The sequence below is a fragment of the Clinocottus analis genome, unplaced genomic scaffold (genome assembly GCF_023055335.1).
Source record: "Clinocottus analis isolate CAN_PGR_092001 unplaced genomic scaffold, fCliAna1.0.p SCAF_18, whole genome shotgun sequence".
NCBI classification, from domain to species: Eukaryota; Metazoa; Chordata; class Actinopteri; order Perciformes; family Cottidae; genus Clinocottus; species Clinocottus analis.
In genome coordinates this window covers 9,516,843-9,539,210 of record NW_027175909.1, presented here as the reverse complement: position 1 = coordinate 9,539,210, position 22,368 = coordinate 9,516,843, and the positions used below count along the sequence as shown (strand labels likewise).

The 22,368-nt window shown below is 41.4% G+C and overlaps 1 protein-coding gene across 1 annotated transcript in view; it reads left to right on the top strand.

Moving 5' to 3' along the window:
* Positions 1-22,368, top strand: part of LOC137788722 (potassium voltage-gated channel subfamily B member 2-like) — a 76,462-nt gene that overhangs the window by 48,004 nt on the left and 6,090 nt on the right. The window lies entirely within an intron of this gene.

Here is a 22,368-nt window from a genome sequence, read left to right as displayed (position 1 = left end):
TAATATCAACATATGTATTGTATAAATAATATACGTATTAAAATAATAATTTCACATGTGGTTATTTTATCAATAAATGGTCAACTTATTTAATATACTTAATCACAATAAAATTACATATATCTTGATAGTCGATTTCATTCATTGACCGGCCCTCTTGTGAATGTAATGTTCACTTGTCTCCTCCCAGGTGGTACGCTGTCACACCGCTCTATTTTTTCTTCTTCCTCCTTGTCATTGTTCATTATGGGTATATTTCCTTATCAAATAGATATGTACACGAAGCATACATTATAGTATGAGTGTGCAGCCTCATAGATAGGTTAAATCCCTAAATTTTACATCTGCAGACAATCAAAACGTAGAAGCCCTTTCCTTTCTTCCTCCGTCTGTATGAGAGATACTGAGCCACTTTCTGCCCTCCAATTAAGTACATAGCAGTGACAAAGAAGTCCATTTCCTCACCGAGCAGAGATCATCTCAGACTTTAATCAATGATAGGAAAGACATATTGTTAGATTATTATTATATTAATAATACATGATTAGCTTCACTGCGTGTCTCAGTGGAGAACTCTTATCCTCATTATTTTTAATGTGCAGTATAATTTAACATACAGGAGTAGTATCTCATTTTTAGGAACCCCCTTTTTCCTCAGGCTAGGGGTCAGGCTGTAATCTACAGTTCAATTTGCCTTCCTGAGAAATAGAGATTGTTCAGCAGAGCTTTAATCAGCCCTGACACACTCTCCCTTATCTGATAAACAGACTAACTTTATTTGAGGTGGACAGCGCAGACAGGGACATCAGATACGGAGGGGAGGATGACAGGAGGCAGTTGTGGGTGGCATGAAGGGATGAAGAAATAATAGACAATCAGGTATATTTAGAAAGCATATAGACCTGGAACTGCATGAATAGTTTGCATGAATAAACCCTGTTATTTACTTAAATGAGGCTTGTGAATTATAGTAATTATTTCAACCAATAAGCTCAGTTTTGTTTTGAAGAACTACCCTATACCGCAGATAATATTTCCCTTTACAAATCATTTTTATCTCCCAAATAACCAGACGAAGTAAGCTTCACAAACACGGTTGCTTTTGCTCAGTTGAACACACAGGAGCTTATACCTCAGTCTACAATAAAGGATTTGAGTTCTTCTTTCATAGGCAATAAAATTGTGATAGGTGTGTGAAATGGCTTTTCTTAAGGCATATATCTGCTGAGAACTCACAGCATATGGATTATCTCTTTCTGAATATGCTGAAGTAAGACCCCCTTTGATAGCATGCCTCTGTGAGACGGCCTAGGTGTGACATTGATATCGTTTCTCCTGGAAATATTCGTAAATCTTTTTTCATGGCGAGCAAACCATATTGAGGTGTGAGGAGAGTTGAAAGAGCTTAAAGCTCTAAAGAGAGATAGATTGCGCCTGTATTTTTCCTCCTCATTGCAAATAGGAATGATTGATTTGGCCATTATATTTCATAGGAAATAAAATTATGTTCTTCTGACCCAAAAAAAAATCTCCTTTTAGGGTTTCCAATAACATTGTCTGGTTTCAGCCAGTCTGTGTGCATTCTCATTGTGGATCATTATATGGATTCGAAGAAATTTCAGTGTACATCAATCTCTTCAATAAAGGCCTTTCTGTCTGTGTCACAATGTAATCCTAAATCAACTAAGTCAGCCATCTACACGCTTCATCCCATGGCATCATTATCATATTTTATTCTCACTTGCCTTTTATGTGAAATCTCTGTTGGGTATCCAATTTATCATTGTACAATTTTTGCCACATCCAAAAGAAAGACTAATCTTTCATTACAGATTCAATTCCGTCTGCGTGAGTAAAACATGCTTGGCACAATAAGGCCTTTCAAGCATTGTGACTATTCAAGGCTGCAGCGGTGTCTTGTCATGTGAGAAAACCGTAATTCCTTTAACAAGAAAAAGAGTCTCCAGCCATGCTAGCAGCTCTGTGAGGCTGCACTTGAGCTAAATGCTAATGTCACAATGCTGACACATTCAATGCGTTCATGCTGATGTCAGCAGGTATGATGTTTACCATGCTTATCATCTTAGCTTAGCGTGTTAGCATGCTCACAGTTTCTCATCACCACTAAACACAGGGTACAAGGTGGAATTGAGTGCCATTCTCCCCATATACAATGATAATTAACACAATTGTGTTCAAGACAGGAACAAAGACAGTCAAGTACAATACATTAACTGTTATGTCACACATGTAAAAATGTGCCTTGTTTCAGTCAAAAAATGTAAAAGAGTAAAAATGTACATAAAACAAATAATTATACTCCCTGCGACAATTAAAATAGAAGATATAACAATGGCAACGGGGAAAATGCCATTAGTAGCAGAGTAGATGTCACAAGTGTGTTGTGAAAAAAGGACAGCTGAGACTGATAGGAATGTCAATAGTTTTGTAGGTGTTTTGTCATAAATCACCTTAACATTTTTGACCTGATGATGGCGTTCGAAAAAAAGTTACGGCGAAATAAAATGATTACCATTCACCCTGAGGGGCCCATAAATGTTTGTACAAAATGTCATAGCAATCCATCAGACAGTTGTTGAGACAATTCAATCAGGATCAAAGTGGTGGCCCGACCAAGCGACCAACCATCAGACTGTCAGGGTCATATTTCATATGGGTGATCCGCATCAGATTGAAATTGAGGATGTGAGGATTTGACTTATGACCTTTGACTTCGTAAACCTCACTGTTCTTGAGTTGCATATTTGGAAGGGTGTCTTCGGCCTAGATGTTGAGCAAACATTGGATGTCCAAGTCAGTCCTTCGCCCACTCGTGTATTGTTTTCCTGTGTACATCTCAACAAATACCTACGCAGACAGCCTTCATTTTGCTTCACTTTCCTGCTATTAGGTTGGTTGATGTTCACACTGCAATCGAACCGCATATGCGCTCGCTTGGAAGCGGTAAGAGACCATTTGAGGCGAGCGCCTCGGACCGGTTGTTTTGGCACCAGAGAACAATCACTGTGTTCACGACTGCCCAAACAAACGACACCAGGGGTTGAACTGCACCAGAGTTCCATCAAAACACACTCAATGTTGACTCGTGAAAGAGCCCTCAAACTGACACTGCTATCCCTTGAGCCATGCAGCTTTTAGCCGTGCTCGTTGCACCTCCTCAAATTCCAGCTTCCCAGCCCACCTATTTATCAGCCACTTACATCTGGTCCCTCCGCTCTGTGTGCAGCTATGTAGTGCTTGCTAGCACCACAGCTTGCAGCCCTATTAGCACCAACAAATTTGTTCTTGACACTAATTATAGCTTCACGGTAAGCAGTGCAGTGGGCTAGACAAATGAAAGGCAGCAATCTCCCCATCACCGAGGTCTTTTTGTTAGCTCCAACATTGACAGGTGTGGGGGAAGAGGGAGAAAAACAATGGATCCTATTCAAGCTGCCGGGTTAAAGGTTGCCTCTTCAAAGGAAGGAGAAGAAGAAGTAAAGGATGGAAGGCTGATAGAAGGGAGGTTATCCAGGGGGAATGTCTTTTTGTCTTTATAGAGAGTTGATGGAAGTCAAGAGGAGGTTCCCTGGGCCATAATGCTCCATACATCAGCGGAGAGGCAATGTGTCTGTGTCAGGATCTGTCCTCCCTCTGCTGCAGCTGTACTGCTGTAGATTCCCCCTTTCATTGCATGTTTTTTCTCTCACAGGCTTTCATCACCAACAGTAACAGGAGCTCGCCATCTCAGAATATTTTTCATCGCTGCTGGGTGTGAGCAGTCCGTGTTTCCCGGTATAGGTTTCAATTCCAGTCTGTATAGGTGTATTCCCATGTGAAATGATCCTTCGCTCAGTACTTCCTGAGGAGCAGCGATGCCCTGTGACTATGCAAGTATCTAAAAATGAAACAGTTCCCCCGATGTCAAGTTACTCTCCACCCTCCAAACATCCGCTGTGAAGGCTAACGGTGGCAAAATGTTGGCATCGGTAATGGGCTCACTCACAGGACTTACTACTTTAGAGTAGTCAGGATGCAACTGATGATGAGGAAGGTGTGTAGGCGATCCCACCAACGCTGCTGCAGATCAGTAGAGAGAGCAGCAGGCAGGAGGAACTCTGCAGTATACACACACATACAGATACTAACTTGTGCTCCTACACTCGCTCGGAAGAGAAAAACTGTTGAGAGGGAGGCTGCGTCTGTGCGTGTGCTGGGAATTGTAGAGCATAAAGTTGATGCTTGATGCTTGTGCTTGTTTCTGGTCAGGGATCATAAGCCAGGCTCCAGGATGCCTGGAGCATAAACTGGACAGTGGGTCTTTGAGGAGGGCCCGCATGCTCGGTCTGGCCTCTTATTTACAGCTGAAGGTGGTGTGATGTCGCACAAAGGCTTGTTATGATTTGTTTGAGCTGACTTTGTTGTGTTTAAGCTGCCAAATGGGTTGTATTTGTCACAAAGGCACCTAGCACCAGCTGGAGTCAGAGAGTTTAGCCGTCCCCTTGGAAAGTATTTTTTGGTAAGTTTAATGTACATTTCTTTAAGGGGCAACATTTGGCACATCTAAATACTGCTGATACTGAAAATACCAACCTTCAGACCGTCCAAGCAGGATAAAACAAACACTAGAGATAATTTGGAACGGCCTTTTAATTCAAGGTCCACTGGACGTACACACTGTACTTGAAACTTGGCTTGACTGACAGCGATACTTCGAAGCACCAAATATGGCGTGGATGCGGCACAGACTCTTGGGGAGAATCTGTGGTACTCCCACATGTACTTCCCTCTGCTGTATTTTGTAGTAACTTGTGACTCCCTACTTCTCCTGACCAACCCTCACACACACTTGTGTACAAGAGTGCATGTCCATTTGCAAACAGCACAAAGCCCACGACAGGAAGTCTATCACGCCTTGTGCAAATCTTTTATGAGCAGGTATTTGGTCATTTGGCTGTACTCTCTGGTGTTTACAAATGAAATAAAAAACTGTGGAAATTTGCTTAAAAAGTTGTTAGTCCAAGCCTGTAAGTGTGTGAGTTTGTGCGTTACACATTCCAGTTATGGGTCTATTTTTGTCAGAGAGAGGGAGTATACTAATTTCCTCAGACAGTTGTGCTTCTCTTCTCTTCTTTCTTTGATTCTTGCCACTCTCTCTCACCCTCATCTCATTCATAGAAGTAAGAGTTTATTCTTCCTGGAGATTGTTTTTATACTTCATTTATATATCTGCAGACTGTCATAAACTTTTGCATCATAGCCTTATTTCAAATATGTCTCTATTGCAAATGTCTAGTTAACAAACAACTAATGATCCGCCTCTGTTAGTTCCTCCAGCATGTTGACCCAAACAAGCAGCTCCAAATACAGATAGAGCCAGTCGAGGGTATTCATAACAATTTCTTACAGGAAGATTAGCATTATATATGTCTGTGTATCCATTGAAGCCACAGTAATTGCACACTTTGAGGATAGCGAATAGAGTAAGTCCCAAATTAATAATAAAGAGAGATAGATTTTCGTGTAATTAATGTTTCTCCAATCCTTTTTTAAATGGTCATTTGTCTCTGATTATCAGTTTTCGATTCGCTGAAGGATCTAAAAGTTTACTTGAATGTCATTGTGGGAAAGCAATTTACCTAATTAGAAAGACTATAGCAGACGTAGCAAATGCTTCAGCATATTAATGGTGGTTTTCATGTGTGCATGGTTACATGCTTACTTAGCCTAAAAGGCTGCAACCCCCTTTGGTCCATAGGCATCCACTTGTTCTATGTTCTCTGGCCTGCCTCACTTCCCAGCAAAGCCTCACACATCCTCACACAGACATCAGAGAAAAAGAATAGTGCGTGTTTATTCAGCAGCCCACATTGAAGCCAAACAGTCTGCGGCGCAATGCAGCATATGAGAGGTGCCACTTACTATCGTCAATATCTGCCTTGTTGATGTTAATAAACTTCACTGTGGCACACAGTCATTATGGGTTTGCTTGACAGGCGCAGATTGCTCCTAATCCTCCTACACATGGCTTGTCTCGTTTCTTGTCCCCGAACAGGGACGTCAGAGAAAAACAAAGACAGTGTCACACTGTGTTGGTCCTTCATCCACTCCATCAGTCGCTAGTGATGATGTGTTATTTGGTTGCAAGACACGGCTGTTAGGGGTTGGACTGAAATGAGGAGATGAATCAAGAGCAGAAAGGGAAGGAGGCAACCCTTACAGTGTTATTAAGAGGGGCACATCCATTACATGACACCAAGGCATAATTAAGCTGACTATTTTTACATAGCATGGTAAAAAGAAAGGGAGGGGAAGCAGAGATGGATGGGCGAACGGTTCATCAGACATCCTTGCAGAAGACTGGAGTTCACATAGTGTCACAGACTTGTTCCACGTTTCATTCATCACGCTCTTTCCCTGTGTGTTTAAGTGGCCTGTCCCTAATTATACCTAGAGTGTAGTTCATAACGTGTAATATTTGACTAACCTTAACCGTAGTTCCAAGATATTATAGATAGTCTCGAGTTTTTAAACCGTTCTCAGTGGATGTAAAGAAAAAGCTTGATACTGTTTCTAATCCATGATACTGCAGAATCATTCTCCTGTGTCGACACACTGTTATCTAGCCTTCACCACACAACTTTGATCTTAATTTGAAAAAACAAACTGGCTGGATACAGTTTTTTGGAGGGTCTAACAGCACGACTCTAATCGTCTTGTCCACAGTCCCTCAGTATGTGCTCCTCTCTGACTGTCGGTGTTGATAAAGCTGTGTATGTTGGGTGGGGAGCCCTTTATTTTTTGTGGGGTTTAATAATAGGTTTCCAGCTCGAGTTCCAAAGTGAGGAAAAGTACAAGGAAAGACATTGAGTGGATGAATTAGGGAGAAGAATAAAAGTGGGAGTGTCTCGTAGAGGTTGTAGCAGGACAGTTTATTGAGACGGAGAAAGGAGGGGATAGTTCGATGCAATGTTGGAATGTAATGTTATCTGCTGCCAAGGTTAAAACCGCTGTTCATGTAGCAACTGTTCTTAGAGCCTCAGTGACATCAGTGTGTGCTCTGTTGTCCCCAAGCCTAATTTAGCCACATAAACTGGCAGCCACGGGATCCACTGTTCCTGTATGTCAAGCAGGGAGCACTCATGCCAGCAATGACATCATCATTCAGATGCACAGGAAAGCTTTTAAACCAAAGACATGCACACAACCACACACACAGACATATACATCAGCACACAGGCATTCAGGATCCCTACAGGAATATCATCTTCTTCTGCTGCAATTGTTGTCGATGTTATTTGTGTTACACTGGTGTCATGTCACAGCCCAGCCTGTGTTTCTTCTTTACTGGAGAAATGGGAGCAGTCACAAGCTGATGGAAACAAAGATGTGATTTGTTTGCTTTGCAAGAAAGTCATCATAAAGAGGGCTTAAACTGTGATTTGGGGAGCAAAAATAACTCTCACTCATTGGACCACTAATCCCTGTGGTCCACCTGAGATTTTATACCACTGCACTGAATCCATTATTCCAAACACACACCTACTAGTTCATGCGACCACCATTACCAACCAATCCCTATTAATTCTGATGGAGATTTCAGATGGGCTTTTCAGAGTAAAAGCCCCTCGCTGCTTTGTGACTTGACTTAATAAAAAAGAATCAATATTTGACATTGATTGTGGGATTTTCTGAGAGTACGGTGTGCTTCAATGGGCCGTTCTAGTGGCATTTAGTATTTTAACTGGAACATGAAGCTGAACAGTAAGGTGAGATCAACACAGGAAGTTAGAGGCTTTTAATGCTGCTCATTAGGACTGAGTAATGGGCTTTTCGCTAAGAGCTGCGTTTACTGCAGTTTTCTCATTGTCATTCACACACATACCCGAACAAAATAGCACATGTACTCGTATTATGTACTTGTAGTATTCTCACACAGACAATCCTAATAATACTGTATATTGTTCAGTACCTCACTATACTGTCAGCATTGTGTAATAAAGTCACATTTAAAGATCCTATAACAAGTATCCCTTAACAAGATGTGTAGTTAAAAGGACTTCAGTAATTAGCTATGCTATTCCTCATAATAAAATGTGAATGTATTCAACCTTGTAAGCCAGGGGCAGAGGTTTACACTCATTATATTGTACATTATTCAGTTTCTGTGTGTGTGCGTTCTGCAAGAGAGATCTTGATGTTACCTAAGACTTGCCCCAAGCGTATCAATTGTGTTAACTTGAGTGTTGTGGAGAGTGGCTATGTTTGTTTGCTCAGCTAAGAATTGCTTCGCGAGGTGTTAGCTCGATGTGCATCAGTGGCAGGCTGATAGAGAAGGGACTTATGTTCTTGTATCCGCGTTTAAATTATGAAGAGGAAGAGCTCCCCCGCTGTTTAGGGGGTAACTGTAATAAATAGTTTACCTGCTACCACACCGCTGAGGCAACGCAGCGGAAAAAAGAACAAGATAAGTGACACCAGAAGAGACAAACAATTATTTTGACCTTGAGTTTCTCCCGCTAAGGGAGCTAAAGCAGCATCACAGTGCGGTGTGTGGTCCAACTTTTTTCTTACTTTGGTTTGGAGGGCTGGGGCAAATGAGGGAAAAATACAAGTTTAAAAAAGCAGGCCAATTACTGCAATACTGAAAGTTTGCAACCTCTTACTAATAATTCTCAACTTTCTCAACTGTCTCATGCTCACTAAGAGCTGAAACCATGGTTATAAATTATACATCACTTTTTGCCCTTTTTAAAGAATGACGAAAGCTCTTGCCTCCCTCAAATCAACGTAATGTGGCAATTATGTATCTATAATATATATATATATATATATATATATATATATATATATATATATACACACACACACACACACAGCGGGGGAGCTCTTCCTCTTCAAATTTTAAACATGGATACAAGAACATAAGTGTATATATATATATATATATATATATATATATATATATATATATATATATATATATATATATATATATATAGTTGTGTTTAGGTCTAAAAGCTGTTACATCAGAAACAAACAAAAATGTATATTTATGTTGTGAATAGGAAACAGCTGCAAATGCTTATCGCAGAAATCCAACTTCTATATAAATTGACCTCATTGGTTCTTTCGACTGAGACAATATTTAAAGATGCTTACAGATTTATAAGGGAATATTATTTCACAGGACAAGGTCTCTATTTTACAACCTTTATTCAAGCCAAAGAAGCAATGCTCCTAGCTGCTACTTAATCAAGATATAATTTACCATAAATTCACCACTAGCCGGGTTTATAGTGTTTTCTCTCCGTGGTGAATTATTAGGCTTTTAAAATGTGATTGTTCCCTACAATATAGCAGTGTTTTGTATTTTATTAGTCTCTGCAATAACAATGATTAACAGACTCCCTGACCTGGTCACGTCAAGGCCATGGTCAGCACCAGGCTCACGAGGAATCCTGATTGCATTAGCTTCTCAGGAGCTGGCTGGCAGCATTAGTCAGCGTAGAGCTCATGTTCTCATGATCTCTACCCTTTCTAATAAGCATTACCCTCAGCTCTGACAGAACTGTACAAGTGTTACGTCCAGAGATTATATCATCTTTGTCAACACTGCTGATCCACTTCACAGTCTTCTAAAGGAGCACAGGAGTTCCTTCAGTAATTGGATTACACATCCAAGGATGGCGGTGTGTAACAATTTAATTGTGTGTTCACTCTTCATTGGATTTTGGATGAAGCACAATATGTCACACATCTTCCCAGCAGCATGAGCACTGATTATGTTGTTTTCCACTTGTTTCTGTATTTTTTTTGTGCATTCTGCTCGGTGGTGTCTTGTAAATGGTTTTACACTTGTTGCATTAACACGGAATGGATTATTATAGTAGCAAAGCAAGACTTGTTTTAGCTATTGATTCTGCTTTCAAGTTTTTTATCTGATCAATTATCTAAATAATTGCCTAACATCGCAGTTATACCCGTGAGATAGAGGTGAGATGTTATTGCCGTGGTCGTTGCAAACTGACCTGGTGGAGATCTGCACTCTACTGCGTGCTCCTTTTTGTTGATTCAATATTTAGTCTGAAATATCAGAATATAGTGAAAGATTTCTAGTTGTGTTCAACCATCTGCCCAGCATCCAAATACATTTAATTTAAGGTAAAGGTAAAAGCAGAAGATCCTCACATATGAAAAGCTGAGACATTGAAAAAGATCATTATCATAATGATAATAATTGTTTATTGTTGATGAATTGGCTTTCAGAACGTTTGTATGCATGTAAACATGCCTGCTCTCATCTACTCAATTTAGACTTGGTTTGTCAGACTTTTATGGGATTTCATTTGGATTTGTTCTTGTACTACACAGCCTTTGAGAGAGGCTATTAGCATGAAAACTGCATGAGCCTCAAAGAGTCCAAAGGTCACATTCAGCCACAGAGCCGGTTGGGATTGTGTGTCTTCTAGCAGCAGTGCAGACGTTTGCCAACACGGGTGCTTAAATTGGGTCTTCCGCTTGAAGTGCAGCATCTCTTCTAACTCACTACTTTTACATTTTGTCCTGTTTTGTGCCCCTCCAAGCAACTGAACCCAAAGGTCACGGCATGATGATTATATTATCATCAGCCAGTACTTTGCTATAATCTTGTGTCTTTTGCCGTGTCTCCACGTGTATGCTTAACTCTCACGTTCTCTTATCTCACACCCTGAGCCCCCACACTGTCATAACTGCAGCAGGGTGCTTCACCCATGTTGAGAATCTACCGTTGCCGTGTTGCAACACCAGAGACTGTACTTTCACCTCTCCTCTGCCTCCTGCGGGGACCCGTGGTTCTGGGTGTTGAATCAACATAGGCATTCATACCATCCAAACTCAGGATGATTGAGGATAGGTTTAATAGGATTTGAAGTTTATCTTTAGTAAGGATATTGGGAGGGGTTGTGAGCAGTTACTTTCTCCTTCCCTCACATGAGAGGTGATAGGCAAAATATCTGATTGCACAATTCACTTTTCATTTTCAGCGTCTCCCCCCCCCCACCTGCATGGAAACACTCTCGGTGTTTGCGGAAATGTTTCGGCAGCTTATCGTCTTATACACACAGATTTGTTAATCGTATACCTGCTCCGGCACAGCTGTGCTGATTACCTGATTTGACTGGGCCATAAGCCGGATGGCCACGCTGACTCATATTCACACTGAAATGCTTGCCAACACAAGTGACGGACACAGATACACAAATAAAAAATATGAATTATTATTAAATCAAATCACTTCATGGGAGTCAGAATTGCAGGAAAATGTAATCGAGGCTATTCTGCAGTTCTGCAGATACATTTTAATTAATGTTGAGATCGCAATGATTTATCACCATTATTCATGATTTTAGGGACAAGATACCCACGGCAGCATGACAGCTCCCCAAAAGTGTAGCCAGGTCATCTCAATCACCTCCGGGTGGAGGCGTATTGTTCATTTTTGTTCATATTGGAAGTCAAAATCCTTCACGCCAAATGCAAATTGCTAGTAGGATGGCTCTAATGAGCGCAATGCTGGTCGGTCCACCCATTTGGTCCAGACTGAAATAGAGCAACCATTGGATGGATTGCCATTCAATTTGCTACATTCATGATTCCCAGAAGATGTATAGTAAATGCCTGTACAGCCTCACATCCCACAGAACTGTAAACTCTTAGCTACAACATATTTGCTAATTCATTTGAATTTAATTTCATCATGTGACTTTCAGAGTACTATCTGTAAAATCCGTTTAAACTGTCCGACATGTTCATCCTCCACCTTACTTCTGTGCTGCTGATTGCATGCAGTCGTCTGTGCGTGTTTATGTGTGTGTGTGTGTGTGTGTGTGTTTGTGTGTGTTTGTGTGTGTGCGTGCGTGCGTGTGCGTGTGTGTGTGTGTGTGTGTGTGACAAATGCAAGTGTGTCCTCATTTGGATTAATTAAAGGAAATCTCCCGTGAAGAGTGGGGGCGTCCCAATCTGGCCTTCTCAAGGACGGGCAACCTATCAATAATACCCGAGCCTCCACCCCAACCTACACACGGCGCTACCACCCACTCAGATGGACACATACACACACAGCGGCTTACCTCGTTCTAACGCCATGGAAACAGTCACCCAGCGCCGCTCCCAAGCCTGACGATCATCACGCTCATTTGCAGAGGAACAAAGGCTGTGAATGTCTGTTTGTTATTACAGCTCCCTTATCAGCGCTCCCTGCTTTCATCTGCCATGAAGCAGCACTCAGCTCAATCGCTCAGTCATTCATACCACTTTTTTTTTTTTTCCAAAGTCACATTTCTGTTGTGGTTTGTCGGCTGTTCTTTTGTTGCTGAAGACCACTGAGTATGATCCAGCACGAGTCATTACTAAAGTCGGCATAGTGGCACACCGTGACGGCGAGGGAGAGAGCAGCATGTTTTTGTTCAATAAAATTATTTCAGTGACAAAATAAGATAGCTTAAGCCTTGACGGGCGCAAAATCTCTTCCGCTGTTATTCTGTGATGACTGCCGCCTTTCAGAAATGAGAACCGGGGATGCCGTTCACAAGTTTCTATGGTTACGGGGACCGGCGTCAAGATGTTGTTGACACCACGGCCGCTGAGCCTCTCTCTTTCACGGGAGCAGACGGAAATGTTAAGGTGTTTTTTGGTAATTGGGATGAAGAGGACCAAACTGAAGTTGTTCTAAAAAAAGGACTTTGGAAGATGGTGCGGGATTTGAAGCATCCGTATTCATGCTCTGATATTAATCAATTCACGTGTAACGGTTGTATTAAAAGAGGATGTTTCATGTCTCTTTGTTAATTAGTTTTCCTCTTTGCTGTTTGTTTGCTGGCTTTGCTGTCTGTTGTTGCTATTGGGAATGTCATGTATCTCCTTATGTGTCCGTCTCACTCATGAATATATTCATGCAAACATCATCAGGGTACATCTCATTACAGAGGAAACCCTGTGTCAGTTTGGTGTGTTTCTCGTGGTAAACATAGTTTGGGTTCATATTCACCCAAGTTTCCCAGAGGAAAGACAGAAAAAGACATCCCAGTGTGTGTTTGTGTGAGTGAAGTGTTCAAAGACAGATAGTGATGAAGGTGCAGGTCTGTCCTTGGAAGTGATGCTGAATAACAATAAATCAACCAAGCCACATTGGAGGGCTTTGCAACACAAGCACATACCTTGAAAGAGACTTTGTGAGACGTACAATTGAGATTGGCACATGTGTACATTTGAAGCCAATAGTCAACAGTTCACATTTTTGGAGCGATGGTGTCGGGGTGGATGCTGATGTGGTGCGGAATATAAATGAAATGGAGTGCCATTCAGGACTCATGGTTGTGCTTTATTTCTCATACTTGATTAGGATTAGCTGACTCCTCTGTGACCACTCCTCCTGCAATCCCAAACGAGACAGAGAAAGAAGGAAAAGCTTGTGTTTTTAATTCTCTGCGTGAAGGATAGAGTAGACAAGGGATTATCTCAACTCCTCTTTTGCGCATCAAAACTCAGGAGCTTGACAGTGAGATCTCTCTCCACCCCCAACTGACCTTGCAAAAAAAATGGAGGAAATCAAATCACAGTCATAAAAAAGGCATTTCCACTAGTAGAATTCAGCGCTACAGGGAGGAGCTCCCTCTTGTGGCTATACCTTGTCAAGCTCTCCCTAAACCACAAGGGACTACTCGGGGGAAATTAAAGCCAACGTAATAAACACAACTTTCAACAAAAGTTTCCCCTGAACTGCAAATGTTATCTCATGTTGTTGGAATTCATGAGAGCGTTCATTGGAGCGTTTTGATTTGAATTCCAATGGACCGAGTAGCCTCTCTTTACCCTGAAATCTGTCAGCATCATCCCGCTGCTCGTGGGGCTTCTGTGGATCACTCAGCTGAATGTTAAAGTCAGAAAGCTGTTTTCTGCTCAACTTGTGCTAGTAGTGCTGGGAGACATGCCCGTGGTTACAGAGTTTGACTCAGACGGCAAGGTGACGTGTAGTCATTGAGGATAACAGATAGAGGTACGAGTAGAGAGTGGAAGAGGAGGAGGAGAGAGAAAGAGAGAGCGGAGAGGAGAGGAGAGAGAGAGGGGGGGGGGATTATCTTTTTTATTTAAGGATGTAATGCTTTGAGCTGTACGAGCCCGCTGAGTGTGGCTAAATGTGACAGTGTGTTTTGAAATAAGAGAAAAGGGATTGTGAGAAAGTACGAGGCATTTTACAAGCATTTGTGCTGTATGTATTGGTTTGTTTGTGTGTGTGTGTGCGTGTGGATGTGTGTGTGTGTGTGTGTGTGTGTGTGTGTGTGTGTGTGTGTGTGTGTGTGTGTGTGTGTGTGTGGTGTGTGTGTGTGCTTATGTGTGGGAGGTGGAGAGGAGAGTTTTTCCTGTGAGGTTTACCCAAACTTTTTTGTGAAGGAAAAGCACCCCAGAGAGGTGGCAAGAGAGAAATTCTTATGCTGAGTACATTTCTGGAAAGCACCACACACACACACACACACACACACACACACACACACACACACACACACTTCTTCACCACCTTCCCATCCTCCCTCAGCCTCCAAGCTCAGATGGATGATGTTATCAGGAGACTCAGAGGTGGAGGAGCTTGTTAGAGATCCTTCCTGTGTTGTTATCTACATATGTACAGACAAATCTCTGGAGCAGCCGAGCGCCCAGCGAGTTATTTGCAGCACTCAGAGCATCATGAGGAATATGAACTTTTCTGGGGTCTGAGCTGCACGTTTGTTTTTCCTTCCTTTCTCTGGTCTGTGGCTCGAGGAAGTGTTGATTATGTGGCCTTGGCCAGATGATTACCGCAGTGATCGCACTTAGCGGTAATTACACTTAGCCCTGTTGACTGCTCTCTCTGGTGCTCTCTCTCTCGCTCGCTCTCTCTGTCACACATGAAGACACAAACCCCTGCGGAAACCCATAGCTGTTCAGCTGAAAATTACTCCAACATAAGAAAGTTATCTATTGTGATTATGTTGTTGTCCTTTGGTGTTATGGCTTTGAAAGATTCATCTTTTGTGCTTGCAGATAGAGTATAATGGCCACGTGTTTGTATAGTTTGCACAAATACTGAACATACATACTGGAAAACCCCTCATGTGCATGTACATGTGCATACGTGTGTGGAGTGAACTGGCTGTATCTCTGGTCTGCCTGCTGTTCTCTTCTCTCAGGGGGAGTCAGAAGCATATAGGTTAATAATGTTATCACGCCATGATGGCCGAAGGCTTGTTCTCCACATGCACAGAAACATATGCACACGCACACATACTTTTTCCACATCCACCACCATCTTTCCTGGCGGGGAAAGGACGTGCAGCAAGGACATTGTTTAAATTGTTTTCCTGTGTAAATATATATATACCTAGATCATGAGAACGATTTATTGTGATGGTAAGACACTGCCAAAGCAATTACACAGCAACAAAGTAATGTTAACAGAATACAGAGGCCGAGGAACAAGCAGACCTTCAGCCCTGGCTGTCTCCCAGCTCATGGCAAGTTCTTACAAATGTTACCACGAACATTTACCACTACTTTTAAAGGAATTTCGCCCACTAGGATTAGATTACTGCTTAAACCTATTAGGAATGTGTTTTGCTTCATGAAAGAAAATTTGCTCCCATATCTTTGTAATTTTGTGTAGTACGAAATATAGTTTTGCTTCAGTCTGCTTCAGATTTAGTGCACCCTTGTCTCCCTCTGCCTGTGAGCGCTTATTCTCGCTCTCTCGCTTTAGTTCCTGACATTTGTGTTGTGAAAGTCACGGCCCGTGATTTGCTGCAAGGTGACTTAGAGGGCAACAGTGATGAACAGATTATAGAGAACGGACAGAGAGCGCCAGATAAAGAGAGCGACACAGATTGACGTGATTTGACCAATCAAGACATCTTGAATGTCAGTTTGTTCTTTGCTTTAAATGCTTTGTTGCGCACTGTGCTTGACTTTCCTCACCGCCCTTCTTGTAAGGCTTTTACATCCAACGCTTAATTTACAAAACTGCTGAGTCGTCCACGGAAATAGCATCCGCACACTGAGGGAATCCTTTTTTTCATACCCCGATGAAGTATTGTTGAACTGCAATCATATCTGTGCCGAAGACTACTGGGAGTATAAATCTGATATCAGAGGAAGAGGGCTATGTTATAGGATATATAATAGGATGGACCAAGCATTAGGTTATCTATTTCAGTAAGCAGATGGCTCAAGGATCATATCAAAGCTATAAATAAATGAATGGATACACTTGATTGAGAAGCAGAGTTGTGGAATTTATCCCAAGGTTGAGCTCAGAAATGGCCCCGCTAGCTTGTGATGTAATGTTTGGCATTGGAGGCTTAGCTGTTGCAAACGTGAGACTGTGAAAAGCATTGTTGGGCAGCCTGTTTATAAATGTTTCAGTTTACCTGAGTGCTGTTATGCTGTGATGCAACAGGGCCTAAAAAAGCTGCGTGGTCAGCATAGCTGGATGTCACGTTTATTAACTTGACAAACTTGGATGAAAAAAAAGTCACAGTAGACGATTGAATATTTAATTTCCATCCAGCTGATGAATGCAGTTTGGAGGGTCATTAACTTGAAAATGTTAGCATACACAGCTAACTGACACAGTAGTACGCTAACATTAGCCTACATTTAATGTCTCGTAGTTTTTAATTTAGCCAACTACATGATTTTTTAGAATCACAATAGATAAAAACATCTCAGTTTTAGTTAACTAAATCTGCTAGCAAACCATTGTCATTTCAGCTAAATAAAGACTTTTACTTATTCTCGTGTGAAATCAAAGAGCCATTGTTTTGACTAATAATTAGACTAATCAGTACGATGTCCTACTGAATGACTTATTTCCAATAAATAATTTAATCAACTAAGTGCATGAACAAACAAACAAAACATTGTTATAGCTGAACCTTTCAACTTCCCATGCGTATCTAGTTTAGTTGCAGGTAGTCTGAATTTTCTAACAGTGTCACTCCTCCCCTGAAAACAACAAACATCTGGTTTCTCCTTCACACCACCACAATGTGACTGCAACATCACAATCAAAGTCAGATTTGTTTTCTCTATGCTGCTGCCAAATCTCAGCACTCAGGGATTTAAGCACTGGCACATTTCCCTGTAAATTATCAACAGTCTTCATTGGGATTCTGGTCATATGTGTACAATATGTTCACTTATACGTAATTTTTTTTATGTATAATCGTTTAACCAAAACTCATCTGCGCCACACGCTTATCCACTCGGCTGTGTTGATTGTTCTAAGAAGGCGCTTTTGTGCAAGTACTGGCCGGACGCATGATCGCACTCTATAAATATTTCATACTAGCCCACTTTCCTCCCTGTGGCTACAAAAAAAAAAGTAACACACAAACAAATATCAGTATAAATAAAGCCTGGAAAAGAGAAGAAGGCCTTTGAGGGAGAGAGAGAGTGAAAAGCACACAACAAATGTGTTTACGAGAATTGGAAGAAATGGGAACATGATGAAGTTTAATGAAGAGATGAAATGAAACAGTACAGTGACCATGAGGGAATACACTCCACCAGTAGGAACACTGAAGAATGTGTGCATGGCGGAGGGGCATTATGCAGTAATGTAGATGGGCCATTTGTATTTGTATATTATTTATTTATTTGTTCTTCCTCCTATAATATCATGGTGAATAATTAACTGAAGCACTTTGTAACCAATATGTGTGCAAGGCCTGTAATGCCACTGATAATAATTGGTTATTGATTAAGGTTCCTCCCAAAGGCTGTCAGCCCAATCAACTGATTGTTGTGCGGCTAAATGAACCTCACACTCTCAGCACTCTGAGCCCTCAGGTCCCATGCTGATGCATGCCTCCACCAAATATAATATAAAACTGAGAAAGACTTCAGTGTGTAAAGCTTTGTGCTGTTAAAAAAAATCAACAAGAGAAAATAATTCACTTGCAAAGTTCATACGTCATCCTGATCGTAAGGCACCTGAGATCAAAATTGTGATCATGCTAATACTCCTAATAAAGGTTGCCCAGCACAGGACACGTAATAGAGTCTAACTGACTAATGACAAATTCAATTGTAAGTGACACACGGTGACGCTGCTTTATGCAAGACTAATGCGATATATCCACTGCAATTATTGACTGCACTGACAGCTGTCAGAGACATTGTGAAGAGCTCAATAGTTTTTCTTGCACTGACCTCCCACTGGACTTGCCTAATATAGTTGGCCAGATGGAAACCAGAGTGTTTTCTTTTATCACATATTGCAAAGTTATAAAACAAATAAAAATGGACATATTTCAATGACCACACACATATTGCATCAGTTTCAAGGGATTCAATCAAATCAGTTTTGCTATTTTTCTCTCTCCAGTGCTTTATGAGCTCAATTATATTGTCGATAGACTAATGACTTTAGAATTGAGGCCTAAATTGTAATAACTGTGGCATTCCTCCAAACCTATCTGAACCTCGCAGGAGCTGTGGGATAAAACAGTGGACGACCACCAAATATCACATTCCCCCTCTGCTTTTCTCGCTCTGTGAAGTCTTTGGAAAGTAGCCATAAAAAAGGCACTCAACCAGAAGAATAATGACAGAGTGGGAGGGAAGATGTCTCTGCTAGTTGGTTGATTAATGACCATTCCCTCTAAAGGTGCATGTATTCAAGTCATACGCTCACTATCCATGCCTTATAAATCTATCTTAAAGTATGTGTGCCAAGTTCCCTAAGAAGCTATATTACATCTTGAATATAATTAATTGCTGGGAACAGAATTTGTGCACATATTAGAGTCAGAGTTTGCCATTTGGGATGTAATAAACCTATTTTAAACCTATTTCTAGCATATGAAGGGAGCCATTGGTCTGAAAAGTGAAATGAAATTGCTCACTGGTTCATGTAAACATAGTGTGATAGTTGACCGAATTACCAGATTATTCTTTGTTTTAAAGCATGCACAGAGCTGTGGCGTTGACGGGCTCATCCAACTGGAAAAGATACAGTCTCAGGAGATAAAATAGTGCACAAGTCCAGGGATCAATCCACATTACCATAACCATAATCATCTGGATTGATTTTGCAGGGAAAAATTATCATACCTTAGGAATGGCTCAATTTGTCCGGCACAAATTGATGACACAAGGGGAAGTAGAGAGAATCAGTTGGGACCTCAGAGGTTGATCATGGTCCATAAGCGCTCTGAGCAAGGAGATCAATATAGGGCTTGCTGGCCATAATGTGAGGTGTACACAATCAATAGGCTCCCCATAGGTGGCAGATGTGCCACTGGTGAAGCATCTTTTCACATAGCATCTTTTTTTACCTCAAACTAAGGAATGATGGGGATGCTGGCAGACGTAGGGGTGTCAATGTGCGACCACAGGGCTGCCATAATGACAGGACAGTTAGACAGAAGTTAGTGGGCCCGTTGAGTCCCTCCTGTGGGAACTGAAAGAGAGGAGTGGGGAGTTGGTTCTCGCATCAGAGGCCCAGAGAAGAGGACTCTTAACTCAGTGGCTCTTTTGTCTTTTTTTTCCTCTGAATCAACTTCATACTCCCTGCTCAGGTCTCCCATGGGATCTATTATTAAAGGAGCTGCAGAACTGAAATTATGAGGGTGGGTGTTGGTGGATAAAGCACGTTCGCTCCCTTCGTGCACAAAATACATTCTCGTAAACTGCTGCCGACACTGGCCCAGGCACTATTTTTTTTAAATGTCCCTTGAGGGATTTAGCCGGGTGTTTTTTCTTTTTGTGAAGACATTCGTCAAGTGATTTACTTTTTCTTGGTGTGTTTTTTAATTTCCTCAGGAGTAAAGACCAAAGTATTCAGAGAAATCCTTTTCGCTCTTTCTTCATTTACTTTTCATCTCATTGTAGGTCTCAAAGTGAAGCAATTTTCAACACAGTCATGCTCAGCAATCTTTGCAGTAGAATTGGTAAAGGGATAGAAGAGCACCTGAAAAGACACAGACAGCTAAAGCTTATCACACATGACCTAATCATCTAAAGACATTAACCTCTAAACTCATGACTGACCTGACGCAGACCTGACTGCATCTTGAGGTTGGAACCTCCACCGGGACCGGAAAGATAGACTCGTATTTTTTTACTTTAAATTGAGCAATTTCTATTCACGAGTTGTAATCCCAGTTATTTTACTCTTTGAACTATTGTTCAAAGAACTTTCCCAGCTATTTGAAATTGTCCGGTTCAATGAAGTATCTTGTGAATTGTCTCTGGTAGTTTTCCTCTGCTGAGTCACTTCCAGGTCAACTGGCGTAGCTGCACTCATTTCCCTCTTTTAAGACAGCACCCCGGGCAATAGATGCTACACTGAATGCCACCGCACATGCAAATTAGGGGCAAAGACGACTGAGTCCAAGTAATGTATCTTCCTAACTACTCCCACGCAATTACAGCAGGTTAATGCAAGCCACCTCAGGATTGCTCATCCTCATGTTCAAATGCCATTTGGTGGTGTCCATGAGCAAGGGATGCATGGGTGTGTAGGAAGGTGAGATTACATGGGTGTGGGTCAATGAAAACATTAATCACTTTCTCTTTGTCTGTGAGTGTGTTAGTGTTCAAGTCCATCCATGCAGCCACACAGTGTAGGTCCATTTGTTCCAAAGTGTAGAACAGTAGAAGATTAACTGTCTCTTCTGAGGCAGGTAGTGCAAATCTATTTAAAGCATACTGGCCTTCAAAAGAATGATTGACCTTTAGCCTGTGTTTTCATAACTCATGTTTATTCTTATACTTGTATCTGAATAACTCAGCTGCATGAGCAACACAATGTACCATGTAAGCCTGTAAACTGATCACAATCGTTATTTCATGCTCTAATCTACTCTTCTACCTTTGGTGCTGACATGGTGCCGAGGTGTTCAGCAGCAGGAACACAAGCAAAGGTCCTCTGATCGAATTTAGCCAAAAGGGGGGGAGCCTCAAATGTGCTTGCCAAAAAGTTCCTGGGTATGGAAACTGTGTGCGTCCTTACTGTGACTCCAGCCTTTCAACTCGCTGGCAGGCCAGGCCCAGGTTGTCTCACTTAGCCTTAATAGGTTTAACCTAATCAGCGGGAGCATTCATTTTGTGATAACACGTCCTCTGCTGAGCCACGACACCCCTTTCTCTCTATTTTGCAATCTGTCTCAATCCCTATTTTCTCCTAATTTTCCCGCCTAATAGAAGGGATTTCTTACATCTATTTCAGGCAGCGGCACAAGGCTGTGGCCCAACATGGCAGTGTTAGCTCAAGGCTAATTGATAGACTATAGAAGTAGCTGAACACCTTTGAAAAATCCTTGAGCTCCATCCCTGCATGATATTCACTCGTACGTGACATTTGTCAAAGTCTTATAGGACACACACTGACTGTCTCCAGACTGCGCTGTGTAAATTTATGTAAGATAATCAGTGTGTTCTGCAACCTGATGCGGTTTATGATTAGTATTCAGGGTGCCTTGTTTTCCTATCTGGACTGAGACTTTTCAATCTTTGTTCATTAGATTTTAATATCTTATATGTTTCGTGGGTCTAAGAGGCTTTTACCCGAAAGAATGCACTGGCGTTGGGTTGATTGTTGTGGTTATGCTGCACTACAGTATGCAGGACAGACACCCTTCCCCTGAGTGGGCTGAGACTCCTGACTGAGTTGAGCTGTGGGAAAAGGACTTCAGCTAATCCCTGTAGCATTGTATGGATATATCTTTCCACCGGTAATAAAACATAGGGAGGGCTATATAAATGAAGGGACGAATGATGAGAGAACTATGTAATTAATACTTGTCACTCTGTATTAACAAGGCACGCATACTCATCACATAACATGATGTTACAGTCAAACACTCACCATATATTGCTTACACAAACTCATTTTATAAATACACAACCCCAGTTAGAAGTCAGATTTAATATATCAATGTCAATAAATCCTGGTCAAGGTAAAGAGCTAAAACACAGCCTCACGCTGTGCTAACCTCATAGGATTATGCAGGATATTCGTATCTATCGCTTTTACTGAGCAGAAGGCACATAAAACAATATCAAAGCATCAGAAATTGCACAAGTACACACAGAAGTTTTAAAAAACTGGCTTGCAGTTACTTTTCTTTTAACAATGAAAACAATAAATGATATTCTGAGACAGATAAAGGGGATTTTAGACTCTTGCCAATAGGTGGAGCCAAAGTCTGTTTATCTATTGTAGATGGATCCACACACACAAACACACTCTTCTTCTTCCAAAATAGACTACTGGCCTAGTTATTTCCCCTTTATTTAAATATCTCAATCATTAAATAGTCTATTCTGCAATGCTGCATTCATTCAAAA